The following is a 20843-nucleotide window of genomic DNA, read 5'->3' on the forward strand; positions in this document are numbered from 1 at the left end:
CATGGATCCTGGTGCATCTTGTAAAATGGCAAGAGTTGAGTAATGCGGCTCTGGACAGCCGCACTTTATAGCCCTTTTCGTCCTAAGAGTGCCTGTGTGAATCAGCCCCAGCCCCAGCTCAGCAGGCCTTGTGTTGCTCAGATTGGAAATTCAAGTTCCTGAGAGAGAGGTTCTGAATGGACTGCTTGGATTCCTCTGCAGAAGGGACAGGGTCAGTGACACCAGCATAAAAGTGGTAGATTTGTTTTGAGTCCTCAGTGAAGCCCTGATCCTTCTGCGCAAGTGTCAGCAGCTGGGCTCTGTTGGTCCTTGTTCCCTGCGGCTCAGAAGGGCCTTTTGCAGGGTGGTGCACTCAGGTAGCTGCAGGCTAATCCCAGCTCTGAGGCCAGCCAGGAAACCAAAGGTATGATTTGCATTTTAATAAAAAATCCAAGAGACCAAAGGCCTCCAGGTCCTAAAAGACTGATTTTCTTCCAGGGTGGAGGTCCAGGCGTTGTCACTGATGGGGCACTGGGGATAAGGCGCCTCTGGAGCAGAGCCTCCAGCTTATGAAGTTCACCTGTTTATCTTGCTTTACCGTGTTCCCCCAACTCCTTTCCGTCTCCCTCTCCAAGGATTTAGTAATATGTTGTCTAGACACTACTGCCGCTGTTTCTCCTCCATTAATCCATTTTAATTGGAAAGTTATCATAATGCAAACTCTCTTTGGTATTATTTGCAGCTCTGCGTTATTAGAACTTCACCAACTCGCTTTCCCAGCAAATTAAACTTGCTATGGAATCAATGAGATCAGCTGCTCATATTAAATCAGGCTGCATGTTGTTAAGTGGGGCTGGGAACGGGGCTTCCTCAGCTGGGTGGGGCACCATCACTGGAGGCTCTGACAATGGTACCACTGTTCTGTGCTGGGGATTCGGCCTCTGGGCTCAGTTCTCTTTTTGGCACTGTGTGTTGGAAATTAGGGATGGAAAGAAAGAGCGGACAAAAAGCTTCTGGTGGTATCTGGCCTCTCACCCAAGACCCAGGGCAAATGGTGACAATCAGAATGCACAGGCCTAATACTTGACAGATCGCAAAACACAAAGCACCTTCCATTCGTGGTGATGTTTGGTAGTGCAGGGACTCCACGCCAGGGCTGCTGAGTCTAAAACCCTGAAACCCCGGGAGTGGGACTCCAACCAAATGAACGAATTCCTTTCTCAGAGATCCTGGAATGGATTCATTTTCGGTTTATGGTACGGAAAGCAGTAAATAAAGTAACCAGGTTTCGTATTTGTGAATGAGTCTAACCCAGTTGATAGACCAACATGGCTGACACTTACCACCCGCCCAGCAGCCATTCTCCCTTACTCCCTTGTTACTAGAAACTGATTTCCTTAAGGGGGAAACATGCCCAGGTTCAGAGGAAGATTCAGGATTGGTTTAAGTCAGTCATGAGATTCCCTTTGTCAGTGTTTGGTCCAGAGGCAAGCGGACAGTACAATTCTGACCAATTACATCTCAGGGAAAGACTCTCAGGGCCTTCTGGGAAACTCTCTCTGATGACTGAGTGATGTGGTGGGGGGGAGCTTGTGCTTCTTTCCCCTCTTCCAGGATGGACAGTATTTATGGTGGCTTTTGAAACCTCCTCCCTCCACGGGCTGTGATGGGCCTTTGGGCTCTTGTGACCCTGGGTAGGTTATTGTCTATGTGACAGCATGCTGACAGGATGTTAATAACTACTTACCGAAAAGCTGAATCTCAAGTGCTTCGTGTTTCTCAGCAGCCAGGACAGCAGGTCCTGCTGTGGGTGGACTCAGCCATGTCCTCGAAGAAACCAAAGCTGTACAAACTGAGCCACCTGAGCCCCAGCCTGTGCATCTCAAAGGATGGGGACAGTAACCCCCGACTCTATATCAGCCCTCCAAGTTCATTTTCTTCTTGAAATTGCTCTTCCACTCCTTGTGAGGAAGACCACAGGGGGTGGGGGTCGGGTGGGGGAATGGGGGAGGCCCTGCAGGACTAACTGCCAGAGGCTCATGGGTTCTTGAGAGGATGTCCCAAGACCTAGGGAGAAGTCTGTGACATCAAGTCTCCAGGGCAAGGCCCAGGGAGCAACATTCTCCCATAAGTTTTCCAGTTGTCCTGCCCACTCATATGTTTGAGGGCCACCCAGTGACCCAATCTGTCCTCTAGCATGGCCGGAGACAACAGGGCAGTATAGATGGCTTGCTCTGAGAGCCAAAGAAGCAGAAGCACAGTCCCTCAGGTGACCTGAGGGCATGGTGGAGGCTGGACTCAGATTCCTCTCTCCACTGTCTCAGTGAGGACTGTCCACTTCTTGAAGGGATAGAAAGGAATGGACTGAGAGATCCAGAATCAAGGAGTGTTAGTGGTTGGGGAAAGCAGAAACCCTCACCCATTCTATCCATCTCTACAGGCTCCCTACCATTCGCAGCCCAGATTCCTGGTTAAGTAATATAAATTAAAAATAAGGAGCTTTTAGGTATTATTTCCTGTGTGCCTGGCACTGGTTTAAATATTGTACGGGTGCTCACTCAATTAAAACTCACAATTACCCCATGTTATTGTTTGGAGGTGAGGTGTCCCCCTAAAGCTCATGTGGGAGACAATGCAAGAAAGTTTAGAGGTGAAATGATTGGGTTATGAGAGCCTTAATCCAATAAGTGAATTAATCCCCTGACAGGGATTAGCTGAGGGGTGACTATAGGCGGGCAGGGTGTGGCTGGAGGAGGTGGGTCACTGGGGATGTGCTTTCTGGGTATATATTTGGTGAGCTGAGTTTAGTCTTTCTCTGCTTCCCTCCACCACACTCTCCCACCGTGATGTTTTGCCTCACTTGAACCCTGAGGAATGGAGCCTGTTGTCTGTGGGCTGAGACCTCTGAAACTGTGAGCCCCCAATAAACTTTTTCTCCTATAAATCTGCTTTCATCAGGATCTTGGGCACAGCAGAGGAAAAATAAGTTGATTAAAATACCCCACAAGAGAGGCACTGTTCTTATCCCCAGTTTACAGGTGAGGAAACTGAGGCACTGTCCTCACTGACAGTCCATCCAGACTCAGCCCTGAGGGCTGCTGAGTGGGCATTCTCTAGGGCACTTCTAATGGGAAGCTTTCATTTCATAGGCGTGCCTAGAGCAGGAGAGGCCCTCCGGCCTGGGTTCCAGCCTCCGGTCACGCTGCCTTCCTCAGGGAGGGGTGCTTCTGGGCTGAGGTGGCCACAGGGCTCATTACTGATGCTACAAATTGAATGAAATAGCTGCTCAGTTACAAATTAATAACAGATTTGTTTGTCATTAAGGCAGCATTGTTTAATAAAATTAGTTCAGCTGAGTGTAATTACCTTCATATAAAATTCCCCCTTAAAAATTACTTTGATAAATCTAAGCCAATTAGGTGGGTGTTAGGACTAGGGTGTGGGATTTGGCTCTGAACTTTGGTTGGGTCCCTGCAGTAACACCCCCAGATTGGGAGTTCAATTCCCAAAGCCCTTTGGTTGTTCCCCTGGGGACCACTGGAAGGACCAAGGAAAAATATAAAATCAGCTTCTCCAAGGGAAGTTTTGAGAATCTTGCATTCACCCTTATGCTAAACTCAAAGTAGTATTTGCCCTAACTAGGCCCTGACTGTCTAGAACCCAATTGATAGAATATTTTTCTCTTGCCACCCTGCCCCCTTTCAACACTCATTCCTGAACTTCAGTGTTTCCAAGCCCTTCCTCTGCTTTTAACTTTCAGGGGTGCCCTTTTGTCCCTAAGCTACTATCCCAAATCTCGATCTTATTATTCCAGGCCCTGCAAATCTGGTTTCACGGTGATTTAGTGAAAATGATAACCAAACTGGGAACCAGGAGTCTGAGGTCTGAGACACAACCGAGGACCCAGCACATGCTCAGACAAACACAGTTACCTTTTTAGGCCTCTCTTGATTTACCTAAAAAATAGGAAGCAGTGTTTCCCGGATGGTCTAAGGATCACAGGAGATTGCAGATGCTTACATGCCACAGACCCCACTGTGACCTCACGTCTGTTCCCCACTCCTCCAGGCTGCTGTGCCTGCCTTGTTGCTTGGGCTCACAGCCTCTTTCTGGCACGCCTCCTCCTCCTCTCTGATTACTTGGCTTGGTCTTAAAGGTCCAGTTAATACCCTCCTCCTCTGCCAGCCTCTCTGGCCCTCTCCCTATCAGCCACCCCAAGCTTGTCTCTGAGAGTGCATCCCCTGCCAGAGGTGGGGCTGGATGTACGAGATCACGCCCTGGGTTTGTTTGTAGGACCCTCTTCCTACATTTGCACTTGGATTCTGGCTTTTTTTATACACGGTCATTTTTATACACGGTGCCCTGGGGCTCAGGAGCAGGGGAGCCTATGCAGGCTTGTAAGAAAAGTACCCCAGCTTATGCTGCAGGGAGGAGGCTGAGATATGGGAGGAAGCAGGGTGGACACTCAGGTGACAAAGCAGATAGCCCATGTCATAGTAAGCCCTGTGTCTCTTGTACAGGATTATCCCCAGCTTATCATGGAGAACATCTGAGGCCTGCAGGCTGGCACAAAGTCCTCTGTAGCTTGAGGCTGCAGTTTTCTCATTTATGGAAGAGTGAAAACAACCTGTACTTCACAGGGTGGGTGATGATAAAAGAGATATGAGGCCGCTTCAAAAGTAGAAAATAGATCTGAAAGCCAGTGGTCACTTCAAAGCCCAGGAGTAGATGTCAGAGCACAGAGGCATCTGGAAAGGGGGGCCTTTGGGGCCAAGCAGTCCCTCTGCTCTGAAGCCCTGGCCGATGGCCTGGTGGACAAAGACCCATTTCTAGGTGGAATTCCAGCATCTACCAGGGAGCCAGATGTTTGGGGACTGTGGTGAGGTGGTAAGGTGGCAGGGGCCTCGGCCCTGCTTCCTCTGCAGAGAGGAGAGGATATTCCCCTTGGCCCTTGGTTTCCCCTGGTCACCTCATTCCCAGGGCCCAGACTCCCAGGGTGGCCCTCCTGAAAGGCCTCCCAAGTCACCCAGCCAGAGGGCTTGGGAAGGGGAGGGGGCTGGAGAGCACACACAGACTGGAAAGTTCTGAAAATGCTTTTCCTGGGCACCAGCCCCCTCCGCGCCCCCTGGTTCCCTCTAAAGCCCCTTTTGAAGGGGACCTCAGAGCTCTAATGAGTTGAGAGCTTTTATGGGAGCCCAGGCAAACCAATTAGGTTTGCTTAAAAATATTGTATTCATTAGCATGAAAATAAAGCTGAACTTTTTAGAGATAATTGCATCTTTTAAAATGTGGTAGTCTTTGTCTGGGCTTGTCTCATAAATATGCATGCTGCATAATCCTTTTGGAACCGTGGTCGCAATCATGAGTAACACACAAATGCATCCAGGGTGTTAATATTCTGACAAGAGCGGAGCCTCTCGGGCAGGCGGTGGTGCCACCGGCGGAGGCCTCCAGAGGCGTCCCTGTAATCCCCAGCTGCAGCCCCACGGCTCACGGGAACAGAGCCCAGTCCTGGGTCCCTGATAGGGTGCACCAGGGCGCCAGTTCTAAATCGCTCTCTTTTGTGCTGCTGCCTCCATGGAGGTGGGCTGCACGATTCTGGGGCTTTGCTCAAAATTCGGGAAAGGGTGGCCCAGAGGTTGAGCTCAATTTACAGCTGGGGAAATTGAAGCCCTGAGGGGTTAAGTGGGTTGCTAAGGTCACCCAGCATGATGGCACAAGGATGAAGCCCAGTTTGCCCTTGCAGACCGATGCATTTACATTTAGTGGTGGCCTGCCTTGCAGGTTAGTTGGCCTGGGTGGCTGGGGGAAGGACAGGTCCCTCCCTGTCTATCAGCTGCCCTCTAGTGCCCTGGCTTCAGAACAAGTCCTGAGTCCTCCCTTCCGAGTTGAGGGTGCTCCTCAGACCTTTTAGGTAGAAGTTCCTCTACTGCCATGGTCCTTGTCCTTACTGGGGTTCTTTTATTGCTTCCAGCCCCCACTTCTTCCAAATGCACCAGTGCTATAATATCAATATCCCACTCTGGGCTGAGTTTGTGGCTCAGTGGTGGAGCACTTGCCTAGCATGTGTGAGGCCCTGGGTTCGATTTTCAGCACTGCAAATAAATGAATAAATAAAAGTCCACTGACAACAACAACAACAACAATATATATATAAAATCCTACTTTTTAGTGGGACCCAAGGACTGGCCTCTGGGGAAAACCAGCTGCTCAGTGAAGCTGCATTTCAGCAAACATTTTCTAAGTGCTTCCTCTGTCTAGGCCCAAGTTAAGCCTGATAGGGCAACAGAGACCTAAGAGCAGGTAGCTGCTGCCTTTGTCACTACTGCTGGGAGAAGGAAGCATGGTTAGGCCTGTGACGTGCCTTCTAAGGACAAGCTGAGGGAACTTGGGGACAGAAAGACCTGGAATAGTTAAGGGAGAGCTGACTGTGGCCAGGCTGGCTGCATCTTGAAGAAGGGGCAGCATCTGGGAAGGCTTTGGGGGAACAGCTTGAAGAGAGGGAGGTCTGGATTTGGGGTATATTTGGGCAATTTCTGAGTCCAGAAGGATTTTCTTTACACGTTCGCCTCTCCTTTCTGAGATTTCTTATTTCTGTCCCAGGGCCCTCAGCCTCCACCACCTATTCCTCTGTTCCTCCCTAGCATTCCCAGGCCATACTGTAAGATCTTCCTAGGGCTCCAGAACTCTCCTTCCAAATAGGAAATTATCCAGATGTCTGAATCTGCCCCTGTGGCTTGAGATTATGTATTGTGCTTATTTACAGCCTATCTGCCTTTGTTAGCTTGTTATGTTAAACCACATAATTGGCCCCAGCCAATGTCGGGGCTGGGGATGTGGCTCAAGCGGTAGCGCGCTCGCCTAGCATGCGTGCGGCCCGGGTTCGATCCTCAGCACCACGTACAAACAAAGATGTTGTTGTGTCTGCCAATAACTAAAAAATAAATATTAAAAATTCTCTCTCTCTCTTTAAAAAAAAAAACAACAACAACAACAACAAACTGCCAATGTCTGACCACTGTGGAATAAAATGGTGATTCTGACCTCTGTGGGCTGCTGTCTGCAAGCAGGCCCAGGATATGCACTCTCATTTTATCTTCAGGAGGAGCCCAGGAGACAGATACTAGGATTACCACCCCCATTGCACAGACAGGGAAACCAAGGCAAAAGGTGTCAGTGAACTCAGGGGAAAACCAGTCTGAGAGATGAGTGTTGGGGAGAAAGAAAGTCTTTATTCAGAAGCCACAGAATAGGGAACAAGGAACTTTGTTCAGAAATCACCTTTTCAACCCCAGGACATTGAGCCGTGTCAGGTAAAGATGGGAATAATGCCAGATGGGGAAGGGTAATAAAAGGGAGGAATTCCACGTCTTCTGGGAATAGGTGGAGATCTTCCAGGACCTCGGTGCTCTCCCTTGGCATTCCTTTCATGGCCTGGTGTTTCAGGGCAAGTTGGCGGGTGGGCATCTTTAGATATGTGCGTGTATGTCGGGGGGAGACTAGGAAAGTCTAGGCCAAGTTAATCTTATAGTTTTGGACAAAACAGTCCTCAAATGATCAACTTGTCTACTCAGCAGAGCTGAGTAAATATGATCCCAAGGTTAAGGGGACAGAGGAGACAGACACAATATGGAGAAAGAGATGCCAAGACTTTCATCCCATTCCAGTCACCCATGGGACACCTAAAGGCCCAAATGTGGAATCAGTGTTTTCAGCAAAAGTGACCTTCAGTCTGGGTGCACTGGTGCACGCCTGAAATCCCAGCAGCTCAGGAGGCTGAGGCAGGAAGATTGCAAGTTCAAAGCCAGCCTCAGCAAAAGTGAGGCCTTAAGCAACTCAGTGAGACCCTGTCTCTAAATAAAATGCAAAATAGGGCTGGGGATGTGGCTCAGTGGTTGAGTGCTCCTGAGTTCAATCCTCTGTAACCCTTCCCCACCACCAAGAAAAAAAGTGACCTTCAGGTCCCTGTAGAGCAACTTAGGCAACTGTCAACATCATAGCCTATAAATCAGATCTCTGGTGGGAAAGTAGTAATGTATTGGCAGCTGTGTGACCATGGCAGCTCATCCTGCAGAAGGCAGACACACACGTAGGGAGTAGAGAAGAGCATCCCGTAACTCTGAGGAGAATCCTGGTTGTTGAAGGCAAAGTATGATTCTGAGTTTTTAATGGAGAAGACAAGTCAGTGGTGGCTCAGAGCAGGGCTCCCTGTTCTCACCAACCATAGGGAAGAGCTGGGGATACAGAGGATGGTGATTTTCCTATGGGGTGTGCAAAATGGCACGAGGCACATGTCTTTGGTTTGAGCTTTTAGACAAAGAGATGCAGGTCAGTTGGTGAAGTCCAAACCATAATGCTAAGGTCAGAGACTGGTAAACACAGCTCTGTTGGAAGCAGGATACCCAGAGCTTGGTCCAGGAAGGAAATCTCCTGGTGATCTGGTTTAGCATAGGGATGCAATCTGGAGAAACAAGAACAAGCCTAAAGTCATAACTTTGTCAGATATGATTTTGAGTCCCTGCTCTGGGCCCTGTTTGGAGGCTGATCCTATGCCAATTAATCATGTGTATCATTTTCATGCCAAGACTCAGTGACCTCTGGAGTTCTTTAATTTCTATGCATAACTATTCCAGAAGAATCAGTATATTTATAATAAGGACTTTAAAAAAAACCCTTAAATTGTGCTGGGCATGGTGGCACACGCTTGTAATCCCAGTGGCTTGGGAGGCTGAGGCAGGAGGATTCAAGTTCAAAGACAGACTCAGCAATTTAGCAAGACTGTAAGCAACTCAGCGAGACCCTGTCTCTAAATAACAGTGGTTAAACACCTCTGGGTTCAATCCCCAGTACCAAAATAAGTAAATAAAAAACAAAAACAAACAAAAACTTAAATTGATTGCTTATTGGTGAACAGTCAGGCCTGGATTCAAGGATTGAGGCTGGACTCCACTGAGTCCTCTCATCCTACTCCATTAATATAGCTGATGTACCCTGATCTTATTTGGTTCTTAGGATCCATTATAACCATGTCAGAAATCAGGGAGGAGGAGGGACCAAGGAGCACTACTAACCTCACAGCATGCATGAGGCCGTGAGTTAGATCCCCAGCACTTCCCTCCCCCAAACCTAGCTTCTGAAATCTCACACAACAAATATACCATGAACATCTTTTTATGTCCCTAAATATAATGCTACTTTAGTTAAAATTATGCCTGAATAGAAGTCATCTTCCTAAGATTACTTTAAAATTTTCCTATATATTTTTCTGCTTTAAAAAAAAACACAAAACACTAATATGGGCAAGGGGAGTAAAATGGCAAAGGTGGTGTCTTGCGCCTTCTCCGTCAGGTGTCTCTGGTTCCCTGCCCTTCACAGCCCCCGGGGTGGGTTTGGCTTCCTGCCCTTCTTGGGACAGGGTGGAGCCCTGTGACTGGTAGTAGCCAGGGCTGGGAGCGGAAGGGTGGCGGGCTTCAGGACCAGGCAGGTGGGGGCTGAGCAAGGCCTTGGGCGGGCGTTCAGAGGCTCTCTGGCAACGACTGAGGTGGTGGCTGCTCCCTCCCGGGTGATTTTTAATGAGCAGAACCTTGTCAACTGCCATGGCTATGTCCTCTGAGCCAGAAATCTGCTGTCCCTGTGGCCAGTCACTGAGCTTTGGGGACAATGTATTACCACAGCATAGCCTAGCTGTCCCGGCTGTCTACTTTCTCTTCCATAGACGCCTGGCGGTTGACTTTCCATTGGTTCCTAGATGGCCCGTCTCTCCCTGCTGACCCAAGACACTGGGTTTATCATGCCCCCCTTCTCCCCACACACAGGTGTGTGTTTGGACTCTTGGATACAACCCCTCAATCCATTTGCCTATTCTACTAGGATCTTCTATTTTAATTGATATGGCTTTATTATATTTTGATATTTAGTGGAGCAAACAATAAACAAGCTTGCCTTGTTTATTCGTATGAATTTACTCTTCAGGCCACTTTAGACAACTTATAATTTGGGAACTTTTCAAGTTTCATGAAAACACCATTAGAATATGGGTTGAAATTGCATTAAAATTATATAGATATTTATGAATAAAAATATATATTTATAAATCAAATTTACGTTTATTTATATATTCATTTATTTGGGTACTGAGGATTGAACTCAGGGGCATTTGACCCCTGAGCCACATCCCCAGCTCTATTTTGTATTTTATTTAAAGACAGGGTCTCACTGAGTTGCTTAGCACCTTGCTCTTGCCAAAGCTGTCTTTGAACTTGCCATCCTCCTGCCTCAGCCTCTGGAGCTGCTGGGATTACAGGCGTGTGTCACCCCGCCCTGCTAAATTTTTATATATTAATTAAAGGATACTTTGTCTTTATATATGAAATCTACTTATTTATTTTTCATGTGTTTGTGACTCCTCTCATCCTTTTAAGGAATATTTTCTGAGCCTCTACTGTACTCCCAGCATCTGCCTGGAACCAAGGATAAAAGATGGACAAGACACAGTCCATTGTCCCAGACACTCACAGACTAGGGGCGATGGACTCTGGTGAAGGGCCCAATGGGAAGTGCCAAACTGGGGATCCAAAGACAAGACGTAGCAACAAACTCTCTGCCCCAGTGTGAGGAGGAGGCTGCCAGGCTGCCAGTCAGGGGAAGGACACTCTGGGCAGTTGGAAGTAGCTGGCCAAGAGCTCCAGGTGGGACTGTGGCAGGAGAGAGGGCAGGAAGGGAAGAGGAAGTGGGAGCCAGTTCATGTTGCTCTGTGGAGTTGGGGAATGATCCCTAGGACAGGGCCCTGCTGCAGGGCTTGGGCTGAGAGTGACGACATGGCTGACTTACCCAAGAAGAAGAACCTCCTAATTCCCATATGTAATCACTTTGTTTAACCAGTTTTGAGGATAAACCAATCCAAAGGATATCAAATCAAATGGCTAAGAATTAAAGGACTAAGACTTAGAGACAATTAACATTTGTTGGGCACCTACTATGTGCCAAGAATTGCTGCTATAAGCCCTCGCAGGGGGGCTGGGGATGTGGCTCAGTGGTGTAGCCTTGGCCTGGCATGTGTGAGGACATGGATTTGATCCCTTGCACCACACACAATAAATCAATAAATAAAACAAAACAACAACAAATACATATGCACACAAAGCAATCAAGATTACTTAAAAACATTCGACCTCACAGGAACTGCATTGTGCAGGTTCCCACCTGAGAGAAGCCAGGTTCAGAGGTCTCAGGTGATGCGCCCCCAAGGTCCAAGGGCCATTCATCTGGGATTGTACAGCAGACCTTCATTTCCAAATCTGGGAGCCTTGCTGCCCCTCTACAGCTGTGCCTTTTTATAAAAAGGAGCTAATTCCCAGCCTGGGGAGGAGAGGGAAGGATCATTCTTGGCCAAGTTTCATTTAATTTTCCATCAGTAGGTGTCAACTGTGAACTAGTCAGAAATGCTAAAATAACAGCTTAAAAACATAGGAACCGAAATGGAAATGTAATTTTAGCGTGCCTTGCCAGCCCCTCCTGAAGATAAGTGCTGCTTATGGAGTATCTGTTACAGACATGTAACACTTAAGGACTAAACTCACAGGAGTTGCTGGCGATGTGCAATTTAGCAACTTGGGCTGTGAAAGAAGAAGGGAGGGGGAAGGAAGAGAACTCCGCAGGCAGAAAATTGAAAACAAAAGGAAATGGAGGAAGAAAAAAAAAAAAAAAAGCAACATAGCATTCCTGCCTCGGGTTGTAGTTCCTCCTAATGGCCTGGGAAATAGCTTATTAGATACAAAAGGCTTGCCTGCAAGAAACATTAACTCTGAGATGGTGCACTGGATGGAAAGGAGGCTGGGTTTAGCCCATCATGCATCCGGGCCTTTGGTGACTTAGGAAGTGCTCATTTAACTCCCACTGTAGGCCCCGCGTTGAACTCGGGCCAGTGGGGCCTGAGTGAGCGATGGCACCGTTCCTCCCTCTTGGAATTTGCTGCTGGAGTTGGGACTCAACACCCCAGGAACCAGTGAACGGAAAACACAAGAATCAGGGATGGATGGGAACAGGGTGCTCACAACAGGGCTGCTGGGGAGGGAGAGGCAGAAGTTCTGGTCTGGAGCGTTGAGGAAGGTGACCCAGAGAGGGGACCCTGGGTCACAGGGTAAAGGAGTAAAAATATCAGCATTCCAGTCCCAGTTCTGGCCCTAATTTATTGTGTGAATTGGGACAAACCATTTCACTTTTCTGAGTCTCAGGTTCCACACACATCGAATAATGGGAAGTTTTATTGGAAGGAAGGTTTCTAAGGCCCATTCAGGCTCTGACACCTATAATTCTATGAAGTAGAATTAGTATTAATGCTCTTCAGTTGCCATGACAGAAATCCAGTTCCAGCCAGCTTACTCAAAAAAGAAGCATTTGTTAGCTTAGGTAATAGAATTGCTTCAGGCATGGCTGGATCCAGGAACTTACACAGGGCTCCTTGATCTCTGTCTTCCTCCTCTTCTACCCTCTGTTCTGCCTTTTTCTCTCTGCCATGGCCTGTCTTTTCATCTTTGACTTTTTTTTTTTTTTTTTTTTTTGCAGGCAAAAATGACAGGTGATGTCCACATGAACCTTGAATGCAATTCAGTTCAGATAGAACAAGTGGAGGAAGGGAGCGGCATTCCAAGAAGAACTCCAGGGTGAAAGCCGTGCCATAGGCCTGGCCAGAACATCTGTGGGGCCCGGGGTCAGAGTGCAGATGGAGGCCATCGACCAGATGTCTAAATATTAAAAAGTCATAACTCACACTAACAATCTGTTAAGTAAAACAGGTTTATCTGCTTATCTTCAGAATGATCTGGAAGGCAGGGCCCAATGGAGAATTTTCAGAATCCTTGGAATTTTGCTCCGGAATGACGGGGGGTCTGTAACCCCTCCTCTCCCACCCCAACACCATCCTGCATTTTGTAATCACCCCAGTCCACACATCCAAGGTCAGGGCATAGCCCCTGTAAACAGCAGACGTGGACGAGCCTGCTCACCTTCAGCAGGACGAGCCTGGGGAAGAGGTTGAGGAGGGCCTGTGAGTGAGCTGGACCCAGGTGGACAGTGGGTCCCAGCGACCGTGGCTCCTGGAAGGAGCTAGAGTAGAGAAGGTGGGCTCTGGCGGGCGCGTCCCCTTAGCCCCATAGAGTGCTTGCTGCAAGAGGAGAGGCCAGTGGAAGGGCTGAAATGGATCCAGAACTGGGCCCATTTGTCCAGTCTTGGTCCTGGAAATGGTGTGGAGTCCTGAAAGAGCCTGACCCAGGTGGGTCACAGAGAAGAGGTACATTTGGAGGGGAGCTGGGAGATACAGCAGAAAAATGCGCTCGGGTTTGAATGAAGACGGCACTGGACTTCAGGTGGGATTGGACTTGTTCTTATGGGCAGTGGGGAGTCTTAGAGGTCTGATCTGGGGACAGGCAGGAGTGTACCCAGGCCACAGTGACCCTGGTGACCCCAGTCTGGGAGTGCTTCCTGCCCTGGTGCACTCTGGGACTCACAGGGGCTGCTTCCTGTCTCTACATCATCCCTCACCTTGGGCTTCTTGGTGATGTAGCTTTGATATGAGGACAAATCTCTTCATCTGAATCCCTGTCCCTGCCCCAGATGGGTCCTCTCTGTGCCCCTTGGGTTTCTTCCATTAGAAAGTATATCATACGGTCCAGCAGGGGGACTTCTACCACCAGGATCCCCAAATTGTTGGTGGAGGGAAGGGGACTAACGTGGGAGGTTAATACAAAGAAGATGAGATCAGAGAAGGCGTTCTTTGAAGGAATAGTATTTGCTGAATTCCTCAGGGACACTCCTTTCTTCATAGATCTAGCGTCCAACCTCTTCTGCCAGCTCACTGGTCACCAGCCCAGGGCCAGGAAGCACTCTTGCTCTTAATGCTCACGGGCATTATTCCTGCTGTCTCCTTACTGGTTCCCTCCCTTGGTCTGTTGTCAGCCTGTTAAACGTTGAAGCATATCGTCTGGGATGGCTTCTAAGTGCCAAAGTCCTCACAAGTTCTTCAAGGAGCCGAGGAGCGTCTGGAGCCCCTGGGGGGACCTTACATAATGCAGATTCCAATTCAGCAGGTCTGGCCCGGGGCCTGAGAACCTGCATTTCTAACACGCTTCCAGGGCTGCGAGCTGCTGGGTGGAAGGTCCCACGGTGAGTGCTGGGGCCCTGCAGGATGCTGTCCCTTTCTCCTGAGCTTACTTGCCATCCTGGCCCTTCTTTTAGGGTGACCAACTGTCCCGTTTGACTGGGACCAGCTTGATATTCAAATTGAAATTCCCACCTCCCAGGAATCTCCCATCCGGACCAGCTAGGACTGTGGGCCCCTGTCATTCCTCCTTCCGCTCAACATGGCTTCTTCCTCACCCCCGTCCAGCCCTGGCAGGCTCCAATCCTCTCCCCCGCTTGGTTCTTCTCCGTAGCAGTTATCACCCACCAGCACACACAATTTTGCATCTTATTTACTGTCTGTTTTCTCTGCTTGAAACTAAGCTCCCCAAGATCTGCGATAGTTCATCTCTTTGGTCTCTGAGGTGGTCCCAGTGCCCACAGCTGTGCCAGACATCTAGTGGAGCCTCAGTAAAAAGGACAATGGGGTGAATGCCCGAGGCCCACACCAGGGCTTCTCGGACCTTCCTGCGCACCCCGAGAAGTTGTGAAACTGGGGGTTCTGACTCAGGATGTCTGGGGTGGGGCTGAGGGGGTGGGGCTGAGGAGGGCATTTTAAAAGCTCCAGGTGATGGAGATTCTGCCACCCCAAACACGGAGACTCTAATTGTGGCCCCTTTTCTCCTTCCCCACTTGTCCTCTACCCTCTCTGGGAAGGAGGGAGGCCTGAGTTTGGAGGTGGGGCAAGGGCTTCGTGGGAGAGAGAGGAGCAGGTGGGACCATCGCAGTCTCCGTGAACAGGGACATTTGGCTCTGGTGTGATTGGGTGGACCACCAGCTGGCCCATCAGGCTGATTGACTCCAAGATGAAAATGGCTCTGACCAAACTTTCCCTGTGCTGTGCTGGCTTTCAGAAAGAACCTTCCCCCTCCCGCTGCTCCTCACTGTCTCCTACAGCTGGCTCCACAGGCAAAAGGTTTCTCTCCAGAGCCGGCTCTGTTTGCTTTGCACCTGCTGCCGGCAGCTGTCGCTGAAGCTCCCGTTAATGGCACAAATGGAGCCTCTAATGGACGGGGCGTAAGCCCTGGTTGGCAGCAGGGCTGGGGGATGTGGGCTGTGCAGACACATGGGAATTCTGCCAACTGCCGGGATCCGGACTGCACTGTCAGTCAGACGGACGGCCAGACAGTGGGTCAGCCAGCAGGCTGGCCAGGCGACTTCACCCTGAGAGGCAGCTTTAGGGACCAGGGGAAGTGTGGCCAGGCGCTCTGCCCTCCTGGAACTCATGTTTTAGTTGAGGCGATGGGACTTTTATATAGAAAAGACTTAAAGAATGAGCAAGACCTCATGTACACGGGGGCCTGGGCTGTGTGTGGAAGCAGGCAGGGGTGCTGCAGGCCTGCTGAGAAACCCCAAGATTTCTTCTACTCCTGGAGCTTCTGATTGACTTGAGGAGAGTGTTTTCAATGGGGCACTGAGGTGCTCTCTCTCACGAAATAATCTATGTGTTCATCAGAAAGTTGTGACACGTATCTGGGTGTGATGGCACACACCCGTAATCCTGGCACCTCGGGAGGTGGAGGCAGGAGGATTGCAAGTTCAAGTCTATCCTGAGCAACTTAGCAAGACCCGGTCTCAAAATAAAAAATAAAAAGTGCAGGGATGCAGTTCAGTGCTTGCCTAGCCTGTGTGAGGCCCTGGGATCAATCCCCACTACCAGGAATTAAAAAGAAAAAAGTGACATGTAGTCATTTTTTATGGGAGCAAAAGACAATCGTGAGTGGTACACTCAGCTGTGATCTGCTATTGCTAAGAACTCTCAGGACTATAAAGGTTTGTATTTATTTGTGCTGCTCATGTTTAGACTTTCTAGCTTTCAAAGATATCAATGTGCTGCAATACCCAAAAGTCAATGATGGAGTTGCAGGTGCTGTCATCTCTACATTCACTGAGAGTAGTCTGCATGTCGGGCATGTCATCTTGCTGCACCCCGAGAGGTAGTTGTGGTGGTCAGCCTGGTCAGACACCCATGTGCCCTTCATCTGGTCACCATGTCCTGATTCTGCTGGTGGGGAAGAGCCCTCCTCTCATTCCTTGTGCATTGAATAGGTGGCTTTACCCCCAGTGTAGAGATGTCACGTGGGCCTCAGGCCTGGCCAATCAGAGCATTTCCCTGGCTATGGCGTGTGGTTCAGGGGTGTCATGTGACCCAAAGAGAGCCAGTGGTGCTTGGGAACAAGATCTGACTTCTCTGTGAAGGCTGCAAAGCCTAGGGGATGTAAGATCAGGAGTCTGCCTCACCTGTGCCCCATGAGAGAAGAGCCTGTCTGAGAGCCGGTGCCATCCACGGTGGGGCAGAGCCAAGCCTGGAGATAGAGACCAGAATGGGCTTGAGCTAGTTTGTGTGTTTGGTACTTGCAACTCAGAGTGTCTTAGTTGACACCAAGGCGAGTGCCCTTCTGTTGAGAGCCACAGCTGAAGGGGCCCCAGCAAAGTTTCAGACTTTCAGCTGATGATTGGCTCACAGCAGCCCCAGCAACCTCTAGCTGATTGGCTCCTCTGCGGTGATGCTCATTGGGCTGTTTCCCTGCCTTTTCAGACTGCCAGCTGATGATTGGCTCACAGCGGCCCCTGCAACATCTAGCTGATTGGCTCCTCTGCGGTGATGCTCATTGGGCTGTTTCCCTGCCCTTTCAGGCCACGGAGCTGCTCATTGGGGGACTTTTTTGGTTCCGCCCACACGACCCAGCCAATCGGCCTCAAGAGCAGGAGGATTGTGGGAGGTGGAGAAGCTGGTGGTTGGGGGAGTGGCTTGTGGGAAGCCGGTGGTGGCAGTTGGGCTCTGAGGGTTTTTCCTGAGGAGCTGTTTTGTTTGGCGTGTGTGGTTCTAAAAATAAAGTTAGTTTCTTTTGACAAGTGGCTCCTGAATTGTGCCCAGCCAGACTGCGGCACCCTTCTTTGCAGATGATAAAGTTAGAACTTACAAAGAGCTGGTGATGACAATTTGAATTGGTGTTTATAGGGCCTCTTAGATCTGGGGTAGAGTGACAGGTGGAAGGACAGATGATAATGCAATTTCTTTTTTTATATACCTTATTTTATTTATTTATTCTTATGTGGTGCTGAGAAGAGAACCAAGGACCTCACACGTGCTAGGTGAGCCCTCTACCACTGAGCCCCAGCCCCAGCCCAATAATGCAATTTCTGATTGGACAGTTGGGTGGATGGTGGAGCCCTCCCTGAGGGAGAGTTCACAGGAGAAGCGTGGATTCTAACAGCAGGGAACAGATTCAGTTTGTGCAACTCCTAGCAGGGAATGGATTCTTTAGTTCTAGAGAAAGAATTGGAGATGGGTTTGGTTGTAAAACAAAATCAACCGACCACTACCACCACTGCCGCCGTCACCGCTAATAGCAAATCAACTGCTCTGAAGAGGGCTTCTGCAAGAGCTGAGGTGGAGTAGGTGGGTCACCCCATGTGACCCAGATATAGAGGAAAATGTCTGCTTCCTGTGCAGGGGTCCACAGACACAGAGGGTTGAGCTAGTTTATATCTCAGGTCATGGAACTCCATTATTACTGGTTTCTCCATGGCCCGGTCTATTTTTCCCTGTAGCCCCCACTCCTGTCTTCCAGTCCCACCTCACCCCCATAAGTAGCTACTCTAATGGGTTTAACACGTATCTTGTTGTTTGTACATGCTCTGACAACATGTGTTTTGTTTTATCTGTATCTTTAATTGATACCAATGAGGGGTGCTATGGAACTCACTCTGTGTTTTACCTTCTCACCATGTTTGAAGCTGTGTGGACATGGAATCCCTTTCTTTTACCTGCTGCACAGTACTTCATCATGGGTCTTCTCCACTTCTCCCTCTCTCGGCAGAGCCTTCCACTCTCTGCCCCTCTGAACTCAGCTGTGGTGAGTGCCCAGACACGTCAGCTCATGGTGCTGGAGAGAATGCAGGCCTGTGTGAGCCTTCAAGATGGCCTGATGCTTCTGCCCTCCTGGAATCTCTGCTCTCCTACACTGAGTGGGGCTGGTTTGAGTATCAGTAGGGTATTATAGAAAGAATGGGTGTGACTTCTCAAGCCAGGGCATAAATGAAATGATATCCTTTCTTGTTCTTAGATCATTCACTGGAGGGACAGCAGATGCCATATTGTGAGGACACTCAAGCAGCCACATAGAGCAGCCCATGTGGTGAGAAACAGACCCCCACAGCATCAACTCACTGTGTGAGTAAATCCCAACTGACAGCTTGTGAGAATCATAAACATCCAGGTAAACTGCTTCTAAGTTCCTAAACTGAAGCAACTGACATAATAGATGTTTATTCCTATTTTAAGCCACTACATTTTGGAACATTTTGTTACGCAGCAATAGCTGACTAACACAACTTGGAGGGGAGTTTCTGGGTCAAAGGTTGTACATATACAATTTGTGATTATGTGCATAGAATCAATATGTATTAAAAACTGTGAGGAAGTTGGTTATCTTTTGTATGAACACTTCTCCATCTGGATGTTGGGAAGGAGGGTATGGATTCCTCTCTGCATAAGGCCCTAGATAGGTGTCAGAGCCAACTAAATACTATTGGGATAAAATTACCTGGGCCACTGGCTAGCATTTTCAGATAATTCCTAAAGGGTTGTCTCAGACGCTAAATCTCAGAGACTAACCATGGTAAGTCAAAGCACCATAGTTTTTGGCTGAGGCCAGCAAGAATCTGGGGACTCCTGGTGTGAGCTGACCCCTCCTTTGGAGGGGAGTGCCACTGTCCTCCCCCTGCAGTATGACCTGCTGACATGAGTGTGATTGCATTTGGCCTGGAGATTGAAGAGCTTCCATTTGTATATTACAACTGTGGAAAGTTTTTTTCTCCTATTTTCTCAATCTTTGCCTATAAAATAAATTCCTGTTTCTCTGTTTGTTCCAACTTTTGTTAAGGAAATGAACTGCTGGGGTTGGATGTCTGTGCAGAGTGCTTTAGCAGTCCCTGGGTACCAGGGCCACTTTGATGTCCCAGGCCATTGGAAATGGAGAGGCTCTGGCCAGGGATTTTTTCCATTCAAATTGTGCTTCATGTGACAGGTTTTATTCACGAGGCACAACAGAGCTCGCATTGAAGGCAGAAGAAACAAGTGCGGTCAACTCTGAAATAACAGCAATAATATACTCCCATGGTGACCCCGGACGATCCAAGGACTGAACATCATGATTGCAGGCTGGTGTGGGGCCGGGCCAAGATTCTTTAGGAAGTGACTTCCAAGGTCATCCAGGTAGTGGGTAGAACTGGTTACCCCCCAGGGTGTAACTAGACCTGTCAATGGGAACTCTAATACCCTCTCTGCACTCTAACCCTGAAGCCAAAGGACCATGGACTTTAGGTTTACCGGATCTGGGCTCCAACCTGGCTGGGCCTCTTGCCAACAATGTGACCGTGGGCACAGTATTTATCTTGACAGAACTTCAGTTTCCTCATGTGAAGACTGCCCATCAGCAGAGAATTTTGCATTAAAATAAGGAAAAGAAATTCGGGAGAATTGGGCTTTAGGAGTAGGGGTCTCTAAAGGGAGCCACAGAGGCAGGGGGCCTTTGGGTCTGCAGGCCCTGGAGGACAGAGTATAGTTAGAACTTTATTCTAGGGAAATAGGGGGTCAAGTATGCTGGGAGGTTGGGGGGGGTCAGACTTGAATGGAGAAGCTCCAGTTTCGCTGTGTGTGGGAACAGACGAGGAACAGACACACTCTTCTGCTGAGGCACATGGCTTATGTAGGGCAGGCTGGTTTGGGGGTCCTATTTCCCCCTGGACAGCTGCCCCTGGTCCAGAGACTGACCTTTACAACCTTAGCCAACGTGCCCACTTCCAGCAGAAGCATTCACTCCAACAAAAGCAGATCTTCCCCCAGGGATCTGCTGCCAGTGTGAGGAAGGTGACCTTCCTCCACCTTACCTCACCCGGAACCGGAGCATTATCCCCATGTTGTCAATCAACAAACAGACACAGAAAGTTAATTCACAGGTCCAAAGCCACAGTGAGAGACCACGTTGGGGCTCCCGCTGGGGTCTCTGAACCTAGTGTTTCTGTTGTCTTTCCCTTTCCCTCACGCCCTGTTTTAAGTTAATCATAGAGTCACTGTAGGATCTAGCCAGCCTGCTCTGAGCGTGTATGCAGAAGAACTAAAAGCAGGGACTCAAATGGATAGATACTAGTTCAATGCCCACAGCAGCGTCATTCCTCTTAGCCGAAGATGGAAGCAGTGCAAGTGTCCATCGGCAGATGAGTAGTCAACAGAATGCAGTCGAGCAGACATGGGAATATTATTCAGCCATTAAAAGGAATGAGCTCCTGATACATGTGCAGTGTGGAGGCACCATGGAAACACCACGCTAAGTGAAATAAGCCAGACACAAAGGAAAAATATTGAATGAGACGCCCTGAGCTGGAGTTCCTGGACTAGGCAAGGCCACAGAAACGGGAGGTAGGATAGAGGCTACTAGGGCTGGGGGTTGGTATTACAAAATTTCAGTATGGAGCCATAAAAAAGTTCTGGAACTAAGTGGTGGTGAAGGTGGCACAGTATGGTGCACGTACTCAACGCCAAAGAATCGTACACTTACAAAGGGATTAGATGGTAGATTTCATTATTTAATTTTTATTTTTTAGTTGTAGCTGGTCAAAATACCTGTATTTTATTTATTTATATGCGGTGCTGAGGATTGAACCCAGTGCCTCCCACGTGCAAG

This window comes from Callospermophilus lateralis, chromosome 3 (genome assembly GCF_048772815.1).
Source record: "Callospermophilus lateralis isolate mCalLat2 chromosome 3, mCalLat2.hap1, whole genome shotgun sequence".
Classification (NCBI taxonomy): Eukaryota; Metazoa; Chordata; class Mammalia; order Rodentia; family Sciuridae; genus Callospermophilus; species Callospermophilus lateralis.